Here is a 16,816-nt window from a genome sequence, read left to right as displayed (position 1 = left end):
AGCACTGAGTCGAGCTCGAGCAAGAGAATGCCAAGCTCTGATACCAGTTGAAAGGTGAGAAGGATCGAAGCTTGCACGCGAGCTATGGCAGGAGAGCAAGAGCAAGAAAGAGAGAGACAAGAAATGGGAACTCCAACAGTCACAATGTGTGACCGAGCCTTCCTTTATTCAAACTGTCACTAAAAGAATAAAGAATAAAGTGACGTGACGGGTGCCCGCCACCTGCAATGTGCAGTGGCGGGTACTGTCAGTGTAGTAATACACGGGGCGGCACGGCGGAGGTGCCTTTACCCCCAACAGTTTTTGTCGAAAGGTTGAATCCACCGAGAATCAGAGGTAGAAGGAAGTAGAGATAGGAGATGGAAGAGAAGAAAGAGAATAGACAAGAGGTAAACACGACAAAGACAAAGCACAATGAATTGAATCAATATGTATTGAAAGAACTTGGAATCTTTGCACTACTCAGAAGCGATTTCCACGCATTAGATCTCCTGGAGCCTCTTCATAAAACAAAACGTGCATCAAAATTACAGCTCCTTCTCTGCTACTCAAAACCCAAATCTGATGGCTCCGTTGGCTCCGAAAGGGGGTAAAACTACAGGACACCTACTCACAGATCTCCCAGATCAATCCTTCTTCTTTTAGTTTTCAAAGTGCAGTCTTCAACATGTTTACAACGATCGCGACCCGCGCGATTTTATCAATCTGTCTTTTTTTATGAAAATTCCATAATTGGCTGAAAAAGCAACTAGCTTTTTACATGCCATCTTAATCTAGAAGCTTTTCTAACTTTTTTATTTTTTTTAACAATAAATAATATAAAAATAGACTAAAATTATCCAAAAATCTAGTATTGTTGGATAATCTATGCAACTTGCACTAATACTAATGACTTAGATCACATTGACTCTCTTGATCAATATGATGATGCATTCCACAGTTTTTCACACCATGTCTGCGTAGTGGCACGAAATCCACCCCCTTTGAACCTGTACATCCTTTGGTATGTGCCAAAATCCTAGTTGTCCCTGGATTCTGAGTCCTCCTCATCCTTTGTAACCATATCCTTTGCTTCTTCATCTTCCATATCTTCCTGGCTATCCCCTGTATCATGGCCACCATTTTCTTCCAATTCTGGCAACTCATAGGCAATAGATTCCCGCCTCTTGAATAATTTGATTCTTTTCCCTGCTACTAGAAGTTTTATTGCTGTCCCATCCAATTCATTTAATGCATAAGTAGCATTATCAAACACATGTCTTACCACATAGGGTCCAAACCATCTTTTGGAAACTTTACGCATGGTACTATATTAGTTATCTAAACTAATATCATAAACCAATACCTAATCCCCATCTTGTATGGTTCTTGGTCTCAATCTATGTCTTTTGTCAAACCATTTTTTGTTCTGTATCCTGGCTACCCTTAAATTTGCAACTGCTACCTCTATGTCTTCTCACTTCCTTTCCAACTGTCTAATGCGCAAGGCCAACAACTCCTCTCGATTCAACTCCTCCTCCCAAGGTAGAACACTCCATGTGACTGTCATCTCTTCTATCGGCATGATAGGTTTTTGACCATACATCAATTTTGCAGGCATATATCCTGTAACAGCACTATGAGTTGTTCTGTCAATCCACAAAGCATAAGGGAGCAATCATGGTCACTCTTTTACCTTCTCTCCACATGCTTTTGCCAATGCCTTTACAATAGGTGGATGACCTCTTTTACTTTTGCCATTTTCTTCAGGGTTATAGGTTGAAGTTAAAGCAAGCTTTATCCCTAACCGTGCAAAAAAATCATGAGCTTCATCTGCATCCAGCTCACCCATATCTGCTGTAATTTTTCCCACACAGCCATACCAACAAAAGATCTCTTCTAAGAGAAAAGTACATACAGCATTTGTTGTCTTAGTACGCAAAGCTCTCCCTTCCACTTGATTAGTTAAGTCTTCATGGGCAAGCAGAAGATACCTCATTTGCCAAAGACCTGTAGGCATTGTGACCAAATCCATCACCCACTTAAAATGAAGAGACAATGGATATGTGGGCTACAATCCATCCCGATATCTCACAGATGAATACATTTGACATGTCATACATGTTTCCACAAAGTGAGCAATATCCTTATACATACCCTACCACCAACACCTTTCTTTGATCTTTGCAAAAGTATCCCAAACACATCTATGACTAGCCCACAAGCTTTCATGAAATTCTTGCATAACATTTACTTGTGAAGCTCTATCACCCAAAACTGGCAATGGCATACCCTGTTTCTTTTTAGCATGTTTTCATAAGTGTCCATCTTTTAAGAAAAACCCATACGCTTTTCTCTTGATTTTCTTAAACTCCTCATCTGACCATTCATCTCTCTTTGTTAATGTACTGAGGTATTGACCAATTCTCAACCACTCTCCTGTATATTTGTCTTCCAAAAACACTTTCACACAAGATGCAAAACATCTAAAGTGTCTTCTCTTTGTTGTCCAAGCTTCTGTTAATGCTGTAGCAACACCTTGCATTGCTAAATTCATTATTGCAACATCATTTTCAGCCGCGAGAAAGTCATCATCTTCCTCCTCATCCATCATCCCATCTTCATTCTCATAGCATGCCTGAGATAACATGTCTGCCACCACTGGGTTATCTCTTCATGCAATATGCTGAAATTCAGGGTTCAAAGATTTGATGTATGCAATCCACCAAAGCATAGCAATGTCAGGGGTAGCACAACTAGTAATCATACCCACTACTAGCAAACAATCGGTCTCAATGACTACATGAGCACCCATAAAATACTCCTTATCACATTTAAGGGTTGTCACAATTCCCCATTGACATGTGGATATCTTCTTTGTCATTCAGTCAATACTTTAGCACCAAAGTGAATTGCATATCTTTGCCCTTCCTCATCATCTTTCCCAATTGCCCATCCAATCCAGATTGGGCTTGTATCAACAGTAATAATGATAGGCTTTCCATGTGAATAGTCAACCTTTCTCAATGTAGGAACATATTTTAAGAGTTGCTTCAATTTCTTCATTGCTTTCTGATGCTTCCTTTCCCAACAAAATCTCTGACCTTTCCTCAAAAGCTGATAAAGAGCATCGGCTATATGTGCAAAGTGAGGAATCCATATCAAATAGAACGCACATGCACCCAAGAATCTACGCACCTCTGATACATTCATGCATACATCTTGCATTCTATCAATCCCATCTATTTTTGTTGGTGATGGTATTCGTCCATAAGGCCCACACATATGCCCAACAGTCAAAACCTCTTCAACTCCAAAGACAAAATTTTGTCCAGAAAGAGTTAAATGCACCTCCTCTAGACACGTCAAAATCCTCTCACAATCCACAATATGGTCTACAACAAACTGTCTGCATCCATGAGCATCCATCTCTTTATTCTTTTCATCCACTGCACACCCTTTGATTGGAACATCATCCAAGAAGGGCATTGTCAATTGTGGTATAAAATCCATGAGGACCCTATTCATAGCATTTATCATGTGTGCCAATGAGCTTGTTGCACCCTGTGGGAGAGTACACATCTGTACTAACCCCAAAGGAGTCTTCGTGGTTGTGATATCCATGCTTTCAATTGCAAGCTGAAACTGATCATAACCCGAGTAAAGATCACCCAAAGAATAGATCACTCTGCCTGCAAAAGCCTCTGCAAATTCGTCAACCATAGGACCTACACCCACATTTCTTATGGTCACTTTATTGACCAATTGCATGTCTTGAATAAATCTCAAAGCCCCGTTCTTTTTGGGTACAGTAAGCCAACGATTTGAGTACGGGGCTGAAGAATGTAAAATATTACACGGCGCAGCGAACAGAATCTGAGAAAGAGATAGAGAGTACACAACAGATAAGAGGAGAATCAGTAAATTCTTTAACTCCAAACAACTGATACAAAGATGGCTCTGTCCACCCGTGCGCTTCCACTGTGTGAAGCTTAGATGGCGATCTAGACAGAAGATAGGTGAAGAGCTTAAGGCTAGTTGGAACAACAACTCTGACTGGGTGAAAGATGAGTGAGAGATGGCTGCGAAGGGATTTAGCTTTTATAGCCCGCGAAGGTCGTTAGGTCGGCCTGTTGCCGACCTACCATGTGAGCCTCCACTAGTCGACCAGGGAATATTCCAAGGAATATTCTCTTTACCATCGGGCCGGGGCGCAACTCGATGTAATGCGCCTCGAGTTGCTACCAGCTTAACCACTCCATCTAACCCAAAGATTAGACCCACAACAGTCACCTTTTTGCCATCCGGTCACATAGACCTCATTTGATATACAAGTCAGGACTCAACCAATGTCCGGGCTCACATTTGGCTTCTCCTCATAATGGGGGCCTTACAACTTTGAGCACCATGGATCATTGGTAGCACCTAATGAGGGTGGAGCATTGATCATATCTAACACCCCCCCTCAATGTCCACCCATAGGTGAACTATCTCCTCGGCCCAATGCCGAGTCTCTGAAGATGAACTTGAAGCAAATCCTTCGTAAGTTCTTTGGTAAAGATATCTGCTCCATTCTCCTCTATTGGACAGTAGTTCCACTATCCCATCCTCCATCAAATCACGCACATAGTGATACTGGATCTCTATATGTTTGGTGCGTGCATGAAACACTGGATTTTTGGCAATGGCGATGCAACTCTGATTGTCACATCTCAGCACAGTTGGTTCTTCATCCTACACTCCCATATGCCATAGAATCCTTCTCAACCATACGGCTTCACATGCAGCAAAACAAGCTGCCTTGTACTCTGCTTCGGTAGAAGACAATGCCACTGTTGGTTACTTCTTACTAATCCAAGAGAAAATTCCTGAACCCAAAGAGAAACAATAACCAGAAACTGACTTCCTGGAATCAATGTCTCCGGCCCAATCTGAGTCACAGTTCCCCACAAGAGAAGTTCCGAAACTGTATGTGATACCATAGTCAAGAGTTTCCTTCAAGTATCTAAGCACCCGCATCCCAACCTTCCAATGACTCTCATGAGGTTTGTTTGAGAACCTGCTCAAAACACCAACAGCAAAACTGATATCTGGTCTGGTGTTACACAAGTAGATCAAACTGCCGACCAACCTCCTATACCTCCCAATGTCTGCTAGTGCTAATGTATCCTCGACTGATAACTTTGCATTCACCTCCATAGGTGTAGCTATCTCCTTGCACTCGGTCATGCCAAATGCCTTCAAGATCTCCCATGCATACTTCTTCTGAGAGATGAATATCTTTCATGGCTCCTACCAGACTTCAATCCCCAAACAATAGTGCAGCAAGCCCAAGTCTGTCATTTCAAACTCAGAACTCAAAGCCTTTCGAGTTTGGTTGATCATATCTTCATAGTCACCTGTAATAAGAAGGTCGTCCACATATAGGACAATCACTACAGACTTTTTACCATCCCTGTAAACATACAAGTTAGCATCTAAGGCACATCTTTTGAAGTTTAGGTTTAAAAAGAACTTATCTATCCGCTGGTACCATGCTCTGGGGGCTTATTTCAGCCCATATAATGCCTTCTTTAGCTTACACACTTTTTTCTCAAAATGGGGGGCCTCAAACCTTGGTGGCTGAGCTACGTACACCTCCTCCTTGAGGTCACCATTTAAGAACGCTGACTTAACATCCATTTGGTACACTGGCCACTTCTTGTGGGCAGCCACTGCAAGTACCGTGCGAATAGTGGTCATTCTGGCAGTTGGGGCAAATGACTCTTGAAAATCAAACCCTTCAACTTGTGAAAATCCTTGGGCAACCACTCTAGCTTTGTACTTTTCTAAGGTACCATCAGCCTTGTACTTTACCTTCCAGATCCACTTGGTGCCAATAACCTTCCGCTTTGCTGGTCGATCCACTAGCTCCCAAGTGTCATTCTTCATTATGTTGTCATACTCCGCCTGCATAGCAGCCTTCCATGATGGATCTGCCAGTGCTTCTTCTAAGTCAGTTGGCTCATTTACTTCTCTCATAATCTCAATCATCAAGGCCATATTGACTATGTGAGCAGAAGCCCTCCTTTGCTCCTCTATTCTCTGAGACCTCCTTGGTCCGTCTGCCTTCTCCTCAACAGATGCAGGCATAGGATTATTGTGGTCGTAGAGTTGCTTCACCCAGCACGGCAATGGCTTTTCCGGTGGGGTGATGTCAGGTTGGTGAACTTTTTCCTCGCTTGATGATAAAGTGAAAGAACTTGCCTTCTCCTCCTCCACTATATGTGGCTCCTCCTTGAACACCACATCACGACTCGCAATGATCTTCTTTGCCTCTTGGTCATATAACTTGTAAGCCTTCTACTCATCACTATAACCCAAGAATATACATTTTCTGCTTTTTGGTTGTAACTTGTTTCTCTTCTCATATGGAACATGTGCATAACATTCACATCCAAAAATTCTGAAATGTGAGACATATTGTTTTTTTACCAGTGTAAGCCTCATGAGGTGTTTTTCCCTTGAGAGCCTTTGTATAGCTCCAATTTAGAATGTAGACTGCAGTATTAACAGCTTCAGCCCAAAAATGGTTAGGCAATCCCTTGCCCTTTAGCATGCATCTTGCCATCTCCACAATGGTGCGATTCCTGTGTTCCACAACACCATTCTGCTGAGGTGTGTGAGGCATTGTCAATTGACGCTTGATCCCTTTGCTCTTGCAAAAGCCTTCAAACTCCTTTGAGTTGAACTCACCACCACCATCTGTTCTAACTTTCTTCACACTTTTCCATGTTTCATTCTCAACAAGTATTAGCAATTCTTTAAACTTACCAAAAGCTTGAGCCTTATCACAAAGGAAGTACACCCACATCTTCCTACTGTAGTCGTCGACAATCAACATAAAATAAGAAGATCCCCCCAAGGCCTGTGTAGGCATCTTACCACACAAGTCAGCATGCACCAACTCTAGAGGAGCCTGTGCTCTATTCTTGCTTTCTTGTGGAAATGCCTTTCTCTGTTGCTTGCCCATCATACAAGCTTCACATGGTTCCTTCAATTCAGTTATTGTAGGTAGGTGAGCAACCATACCTTGCTTTTGCATCTCCTTCAACACTGCAAATCCGATGTGTCCAAACCTTTCATGCCAAAGCTTACTTATGCCCACTCCAGCGGTGGCTGTAAGAGCACTTAGCTCATACAAGTTGTTCCTTCTTTCTCCTTTGCCAACAATTGTGCCAGCACTATCAAGAATTTCTGCACCTGTCTTCTTGAACCTCACTTCATGACCAAGATCAGTTATGGCACAACTGATAATAGATTTCTCCTGATTTCAAGAACATACAACACATTTGAAAGCTTTTTTACTTCACCATTTGCAGCAACAAAAGAAATAGTACATGTGCCCACAGCAGGGCATTTAGCATCATTTCCAACCGTCACAGTGATGGATTCTTGTAGAGGCTGCATAGAACTGTATAGACCTTTCTTGTTGGTCATGTGACGGGAGGCCCCACTATCCAACACCCATGAGTCAGTGGTGGTAGATTCTTCTTGCGCTGAGGAGCACACTTCCTCAATGATCACCATGAATAATTCTAGCTCTGCTTCAGCCGTATTGGCTGTCTCTTTTCCTTTACTTTTAAGGGTACCATTCTTTTCATCTGCCTTCTTGACACGACAATCTGCAATTGCATGTCCTTTCTTCTTGTAGTAGAAGCACTCTCCTCGAAACTTCTTCTTTCCGCCCTTCTTCTTTTTGTAACCATCATTTTTGGTGAAGGAACCACCTTTGCCTTTTGCATTGGCAGAGAATGCAGCATCTCCATTGTTGCTTCCTTCTCGGGCTTTCAGCCTCAACTCCTCCTCCACTAATAATGCACAAAGCTCCTCAAAAGTCAAAGCTTGAGGTCTCACTTGAGTATTAAGGGCAGTTACTAGTCCATCAAACTTTTGTGGACAAATCCGAAGACATCTCCGAGCTAGCTCTTCGCTACTCTTTTGTATCCCAGCGCCAGCCATCTGGTCGCGCAGATTCTTAATCCGAGTGATGAATGCTTCAACCGTCTCTCCTTCAGCAAACTTCTCCGCTGCTAGTTGATTCTCCAAGTTTTGAATCCTTGTTTGGTTTCGTGTTTTATACTGACTCCTTAGTACATTCCAATCCTCTGACGCTTTGGTTGTATGCTGAATCAAAGTCAGAATACTGTCAAAACAGCTTGTAACTAAGGCACACAATGCATCTGCATTCCTTCGTTTCCAAGCTCGTAGAAGATCTGCATTCGAAGGAATCATCACACAAGGATTTGATGGGTCGGGGGTAGGCTGTGGTTATGCGTCCGTCCCCAACACAGTCTCCAAAAGCTCATAAGAATCAAGGATAGTTGTAATTTTGAACTTCCACAAGGTGTAGTTTGTACCATCTAACTTGCCTTCGCTGAAGGTTGGTGGACGAATCCTCAGTGTTTGAATAGCCGGTACAGCAACACCACCTCCTGCACCATTTCCTGATGCGCCAGAACCGCTTCCGAAAGTCAACATAGTTTCTCTTTGCTGTTGTTGAAGCCTTTGCCTCTTGCACACTCTCTGATCTTTAGAGCTCCCTAGGCTCTGATAACATGTAAAATATTACACGGCGCAGCGAACAGAATCTGAGAAAGAGATAGAGAGTACACAACATATAAGAGGAGAATCGGTAAATTCTTTAACTCTAAACAACTAATACAAAGATGGCTTTGTCCACCCGTGCGCTTCCACTGTGTGAAGCTTAGATGACGATCTAGACAGAAGATAGGTGAAGAGCTTAAGGCTAGCTGGAACAACAACTCTGACTGGGTGAAAGATGAGTGAGAGATGGTTGCGAAGGGGTTTAGCTTTTATAGCCCGCGAAGGTCGTTAGGTCGGCCTGTTGACCGACCTACCATATGAGCCTCCACTAGTCGGCCAGGGAATATTTCCTTTACCATCGGGCCCGGGTGCAAATCGATCCCCTGCCAGGGGGGCCAGCGGCTCCCCTGGGACCTCCCAGCTAGGGGCCGCTTCCGCGGCCCCCGGACCCCACAATAGGGGCCCCTTTTAACTCCCTTACACCGCAACTCGATGCAATGCGCCTCGAGTTGCTACCAGCTTAACCACTCCGTCTAACCCAAAGATTAGACCCACAACAGTCACCTTTTTGCCATCCGGTCACATAGACCTCATCTGATATACAAGTCAGGACTCAACCAATGTCCGGGCTCACATTTGGCTTCTCCTCATAATGGGGGCCTTACAACTTTGAGCACCATGGATCATTGGTAGCACCTAATGAGGGTGGGGCATTGATCATATCTCTAAGATCTTCATGGGAATCTTTTCATTTAGCAAATACATCATCTTTGGCAAGTACGTTTTAGGCACTAGAATAGGCCTCAAGTTCCATTGTACATGTGGCACAATAAATATGACCATAGGAGAGACAACATTTGGATCCACACAACCTATTTCACTTGGCTAAAATGCAAATGACTTTCCATGCCTAGCCAACATCTGCATAAAACAGTCTCTCTCAGCAGGCAAAAGAAACCCTTCTGCACCAACCTTCAATTCCTGTAATGTTTCAGATGTAAACGTATGACCTCTATCTTTAGGATCTCGTAAGCTTGGCTGCCTTGATACTTTTTCATACAAACCCTCACTCTCTGGTGGAAGTGGCAAAGCAATTGGTTTCACCTTTTTGTCAACTGTCTTATACTTTGCCTCCAGAAGTGCTTCAACCCATTGTAATCCTTCCTACTAAGCAAACAATGCTATAACATCATACATGTCCAAAGAACATACTGACAACACTCTGTTTTCAGCCTCATTTTTTGCATGTATAGTTGCTGAAATTTTAGCCATAGTGTCATTAGTATTCAATCCATAAAAGATGCCTGAAATGCTTTCATTTTTAGCTAACAGTCCCAATGCTTTCAGTTTCTTAGTAGCCTATTTCATAGATATACGTTCAGCCTTCCACATAGCTTCCATAGGCTTAAACCAACATGAACTATTTGTTGTAAAAACTGAGAATAACCAATAGTAAATACATGTTTCATTCCATCAAGAGGCGAGTGCATCCTCTAAAGAACACTACTGTAGCCCCGCATTACAACAGTGCTTAATGAAAATCCAGGTCTTTGAATTCCCTTGCGAGCAAAGGAGACTCTTGAAGTGTATCCCGATTTCTAGGATAATTAACACAAATAGTAAAAAATTGGACTGCTTTCCTCCCATCCTTGCTTCTAACTCTTGCATAAGCAGAACCATCATTAAGCACCTTTGTTTCCATATGCACTCCTGTAATATAGGGCTATCCTAAAATCACTACATATGAGGAATTATCTTGCATAAAGAAGTGTTGCTCTTCTTGTACATCACCAATTGTCACTTTTACATTAGGACATGTAGCATAAAGCTCTCTCGAAGAATTATTTGCAGCCCTCATACGCCAACCATGATCAATATTTACAGGCCATGCACCATTTTCATACAATCCACGCTCAATGACATTTATCTTAGACCCATGGTCAAGTAAAGCAACACACGGAGTTTCATGTTCCCCTATTTTCACTACCGTTTCAGTGGTAGCCCTAGCCCAATGATTTCTTGTGTAGTGACTTTGAGGAATAAACCCTAGAGTCTCTTCCCCATATTGTTGCATTTGCCTTACTCCACATGCATATTGCTACAAGACAATGCATTTTTAGCCACTTTCTTCTCTTTTCCACATGCTTTTCACTAATTAGTAGCATCCTGCATAGACAATCCAGTACTTACTTCATGCTCATATTCAGCCCGAATACCCAACAAGCCAGTTTCCTCTTCAAATTGCAGCAATGCACTAGTGGTATAACCAAGAAACTAACGCTTCCTCTTAATTATGTCAATGATATCATCATGAAAATCTCGCTTGGCAATGCCAAGCACCTCTCCTAAGGTGAATTCCACCCGATTGTTTAAGATCCGTTCTTCAAGAACCTTCTTAAGATCTGTGGCTGTCTCAATGTTAGATTGCAACTTATATCCTGGCTGCTTGCCCTTCTTTTTGCCCTCTTGTTTGTTATCATTTTTTTGCTCTTGACTGACCTCTTCCATAACATACTCGAGAGGTGGCTGATTTGCAGCTTTAGGCTACTCCACACTTCTTCTTGTCATTCTTTTAGATGTTCATGCAATATCTTCATCTCTATTTCGTTTTTCATCCACAAGCACACATCCGTGTTTTGTACATGTGCTAAATATGCATACATTGAATATGCATCTACCGGTGATTCCCAACCAGTTATGTTGCGAATGTCTTGCCCTGCATGAGACATTTCACTATTAGTGACCTTTATCTTTTTAGCTGCATATAAAGCATGTGTCCATATTTTAGCCTTTAGACCAACCATCACTTGGCCATGCATTGTATCCAACTGTAGACCAAAAGTAGAAGCATGTACCGTCGCATAAGCATTTCGAAACTGTCAAGTCTTCCAACAACTTCTGCATACCTCCCTTTCTGAAATTCAAAGCAAGAGGCAATCCCGTTTCTTGTGCATGGATCTTGTCATCTTTCCAAATGATGAGATGTTGTGCCAAGGCCTCCTGATAGGCAGCACAATCATTTCTCTCATGCTGCAAACTGTCACACCACATACATCTTTTTCTTGGCTTAGGGGCTGCTGTCCATTCCCTTTCCTCTTGTCCTTTTTCATCCAATTTTGCAACCTTCAATTGAAGATCCCGCATGCCTTTGACCAATTCATCTAAGACATATTCCCTAACAGAGGGAACAATAGCAGGTATAGCCATAGGGTTAGCCACAAAAGTAGGTGGCTTACTGGATACATCAACTCTCTTGCCCGTAACAGTGGGCAAGCTAGAGACGTTCAATCTTTCTCTTCTTCTATGCTTCTTCACAAGTGCAGTAACAACTTCCTTGACATGTCTCCACTCCGTTTTCAAACCTGTCTTTGTAGTTTGATCCTCCAACAAATCATTAAGCTTCTCTTGAAGCTCAGGATCAGCTGCCTGTAGAAACAATTCAATTTTCTGACTTGCAAGGCTTACTATTCTGCAAGATCCAACTGCTCAAATTGACTTTCAAATTCTCTTAACAATTCTGTAGCCACAAGACCCTTATTGGGTTGTAAAACCCACACCTAAAAAGTATTGCGCGTAATCAAACTGGTGTCCTCGATGTAAAATTCTTCTCTGAGTGTCTTCTTGAAGGCTACCCAGTCAGCATCCTGCAACTATAATTCAGTAATCCATTCTTTCAATTCATGAACAGTTTTGTTAGATCAATAGAGTCTTTGTTCTTAGCTAGACTAACGGATTGATAGTTTACATTCCATTCTTGGCTTGGAAGTAGCAACAACAATTTCAATGGATTTGGCAGTGCATAGCACCACATGGATCAAAGCCATGTAGTTGGTATACACATTTTTATCACTATGCTCTTGACTTCCTTGTGACCATGCAAGTTTTTCCTAAATGATAGGGGAGTGTCCAAAATCTCTACCAAGTTTTGGACTAGTGGGGGTTGGAGGTTGCTTTGCACCCATCTACTCATGTGTACTCATGGACATTTCCTAAGTAGGTCCTTCATTATGTTCTTGCACTTCTACAAGTCTTTCTTCTACTTTTGCCTTGGGCTCTACTAGTATCTTTTGGTTGTGACCTTAGCTCATTGTTATGGTTTCTTGATTAGGGCTTAGAAGTCGTATTTTCTTTTCTCCACTAGATCCAGTTGTTGTCATTTCTCCTTCTTCTTGCTCTTTTATTCTCTTTTGTGTATTTTCTATGTATTTTTCATTGATCCATTTTTAGTTGGATTTCTAGGCAACCTTCCACTCCCTATCTTGCTCTATTCTCAAGCTTTTGAATCTTTAGAGGCTAAACAAGAACACTCGTGCACATGTGTCAATGCCAATTTCATGATTGTCTCACTGGGAATTGATCTTAATATAGTTTCCCTACCTTTTCTTTCAAAAAGAGTGTACCTCATAATTGATGTCACACTTAGTCAGTGCACTTTAAAGTTCATCCATGAAAGATTTCCTTCCCAACATCATCATAGTAGTTTGGGAGCACATTAAAATTTATTAGCATGCTTTTAGTTTTTATTATCATGAGAATCTTGCATTTCCCTAGTAAGGAGTATGATGCACCTCCATATGTTTCAATAGCCATATTGTCAGTACAAGTTCAAGCAATTGCAAAGTCATTGCAAAAGATGAATGGCACCAATATATTGTTATTTGCTCCTTCGGTCCTTGATAAGCTCACAATCAACGTACTCTCCCAAAGGATGTATTTATCTTAGCATATAATGCAAGGTGCTCATGCAAGCATAACTAGGAGATGGGTCCAACTCCAAGTGATCTCAAAGTGCTATCTCACACTTGACGGCCCAATTAGTGTGAGGTTTTATTGTGTAGTGTGAATCTTAGGATAAAAGGTCATCCAAGAAAGCTTAGGATGCCCTACACTTGATATACCTTGAGGTTGTGTTGTGGGGTAAAGAACTAGGAGGTTAGAAGTAGAGCTAGTTGATCGGGGCTATCAAATACACCTAAGTTGAGGGCCCTCAATCGTAGATATGCAATGCACTTATCTAAATTGGAGCCCTTTATCTTTTGTTTTGTGTTGTCTTACTCCTAAAGAAGTGTCTATATTGAGCAAACAAGGCATCCCTTTGCTAAGAGAATAATATTTTACCCCTTAGGTGCTGAATCCCCATACCAAGAGGGGATGTTTTTACCACTACGGAAGCATGGACAGGCTTTGATGGCGAGAGGTCTCCCAGTAGGGATCGTATTAAGTAGGAGGTGGATAGGGTGCCATGGGGGACTTTGACTTGTAAATACTTTATGCACCTATGAACTACTCGTCCCCTGTATGGCTCAAGTTCTACTTGGGACACCAAAAAATGCGTAGCTATAGGTGGAATTGATCTTGGTGACGTTGTCGTGCCACTATGCGGACACGGTGTGAAAAACTCTAGAATGCATCATCATCCGACTTCTTATTGATCAAGAGAGTCAATGCGATCTGAGTCATTAGTATTAGTGTGAGTTGCATGGATTATCCAAAAATACTAGATTTTTGGATAATTTTAGCATATTTTTTATATTATTTATTGTAAAAAATTTCGAACAAGTTAGAAAATCTTCTAGATGAGGATGGCATGCAAAAATCTAGTTGCTTTTTCAGCCAATTATGGGATTTTCATAAAAAGGGCAAAATGACAAAATCGCATGCATCGCAATCGCTGTAAACATGCTGAAAACTACACTTTGAATTGGAAGAAGAAGGAGTGATCTGGGAGATCCGTGAGGAGGTGTCCTGAGGTTTTACCCCCCCTTTTGGAGCCAACGGAACCATCAGATTTGGGTTCCAGGCAGTAGAGAAGGAGCTGTAATTTTGATGCACGTTTTGTTCTACGAAGAGGCTCCAGGAGATCTAATGCCTGGAGATTGCTTCTGAGTAGTGCAAAGATTTGCGTTGTCTTTGTCGTGTTTACCTCTTGTCTATTCTCTTTCTTCTCTTCCATCTCCTATCTCTACTTCCTTCTACCTCTCATTCTTGGTGGATTTGACATTTCTAGAAAAACCCCTTGTGAACTCGACGTGAAAGGTCGTCAGAAGAGGAAAGACAAGATGGGAGAACCTTTGAATACAATCTCCATTGATGTTTTGCAAAAGTTGGTGCAAAATATGAATATGCTTATGCAGGTATAACAACAACAACAGGTGATGCAAGCTTCTGCTCAAACAGAAAGTGTTGTGATGAATGCTTTGCAAGCAATTGAGCGTGAGGTGAAGTTATTCAATGGCATGAATGTATTTGCATATATACATATCTATGTTCAGAAGATGGAATTCTTTGGGGTGGCTCAATCTACATGGAGCCAATATTTTGTACGTGTAAACTCCAAATCAAAGAGCACAATCAATATGACAGCTCTAAAGATGAGATTTTCTTAAGAGGGTTCTACCTTGAAAGCTATGACAAGTGGTAGAATATGAGTGTAACATGTAAAAATTGCATGGCAATGCAAACATAATCTGAGAAAGGAATAGAGAGTATACAACAAATATGGAAAGAAAAGAAACTTCTTTAATTCCAAACAAACTGATATAAAGATGGCTTTATCCACCGTGCACTTTCACTGTGAAGCTTAGATGATATGGCAATCTAGATAGATGATAGGTGAAGAGCTTAAGGCTAGCTAGAAGAACTTTGATTGGAGATAGATTGATGATGGTTTTGGAAGGGTCTTCCTTTCATAGCTTGGGAAGGTGATCAAGTTAGCTTGTTTGACCTGCCATATTATAAATTTTCCCAAGGTGGCATGGGAATCTTGGAATATTCCTTTGCTGTTTGGTCGAGGGTGCTGCCCTCGAACCCTCCATTAAGTGGGTTGCTTCCCCCCCCTGAGCTTGCCCAATGAAGGGGCACTTCCATGACTCTCAAACCCTAAAATAGGGGTCCCTAATAACTCCCATACCTCACAACTCAATGCAATGTGCATTGAGTTACTACTAGCTTAACTACTCTATTCAACCTAGAGGCTAGACTCTCAAAGGTCATGTTTTTTGCATCTAATTACATAGCCCTCATTTGACATACAAGTCATTCCCATCCAATGTATGAGCATGCATAGGCTTCTTCTCATAAACTGAGGCCTTTTTACATTGAGTACTAGAGATTATTGGTAGCACCTTACTAGGGTGGGGGATTGAGTATGTGTGTTGTAATGATTGTGGAGTTCTCCAAGCTTTAGGTTATTATTTTATTGTTAGGCCAAGGGCATTGCCCTTCCATTAAGTCGGTTGTTGGCCCCCTTGAGATCCCCCAATTAGGGGGTACTTCCATGACCTTTGAAGCAAAAATAGGGGTCCCTAGTAGCTCCTATACCTCTCAACTCACTATAATGTGCCTTGAGTGGCTACTAGCTTAACTACTCTATTTAACTTAGAGGCTAGACCCTCAAAGGTCACCTTTTTTCCATCTAGTTACATGACCTTCATCTAACATACAAGTCAGGCACCCATCCAATGTGCAGGCTCACATATGGCTTCTTCTCATAATGGAGGCCTTTTTTACTTTGAGCATCATGGACCATTAGTGGCAATTTATGAGGGTGTGGCATTGAGCATATGTGGCATAATGGTTGTGGCCTTCTCTAGATTTAGATTCAAGTGGAGAAATCTTCCAACTTGACTAAAAAAATGTGGAAATCCTAGTTTAAGTGCATTGTTATATGAATGAGCCTATCTTCCATTACTCCTTCGAGGATTCTATTTGGTTCTTTTTTTGTGGTATCTTGTTTGAAAGCTAGCTTCAAGAGGGGTATAAAATCTTCAAGAAAGACATTAAAAAATGGAAAGATATTTGAGATTTCCAAGGGCTTATTGGTCACACCCTGAAACCATCTAGACCATGTATAATTAAGAAAATAATGAGGTAGAGTTTGTTTTGGATAGGATTAACACGTGGAAACCCAATAATGCAAGTCCATTAACCTTAATTTTTCATTTTGAGTGGAAAGGGAGAAAGTCTTTGCTCCCTCACTTAACATCATCCCCCTTACCCAATGAGATGATTAATATACTTAATTGAAGTCTCCTTTGGAACTCTTCTCAATGGGGGTCTAGATTTAAACGTCTTTGGTTTCCCAACATCTAAGCCAAACAATCCAACCTCCTATGACTCATCCTTAAATAAGATTGTTTAGCTAGGGGAAAGGGCTCTTTGATTTGGTTTGGAAAATGATTTTTGCCTAGGTGTAAAGAGAAGGAGAATATATCTTTCAGTGCTTTATGAATTTTGGATACAATAATGCATC

The sequence above is a fragment of the Lygodium microphyllum genome, chromosome 9, assembly GCF_053477565.2.
Source record: "Lygodium microphyllum isolate KBCC chromosome 9, Lygodium_microphyllum_v1.1.10, whole genome shotgun sequence".
Taxonomy (NCBI): domain Eukaryota; kingdom Viridiplantae; phylum Streptophyta; class Polypodiopsida; order Schizaeales; family Lygodiaceae; genus Lygodium; species Lygodium microphyllum.
The sequence above is the reverse complement of the archived record's forward strand: the minus strand, read 5'-3'. Positions refer to the sequence as shown.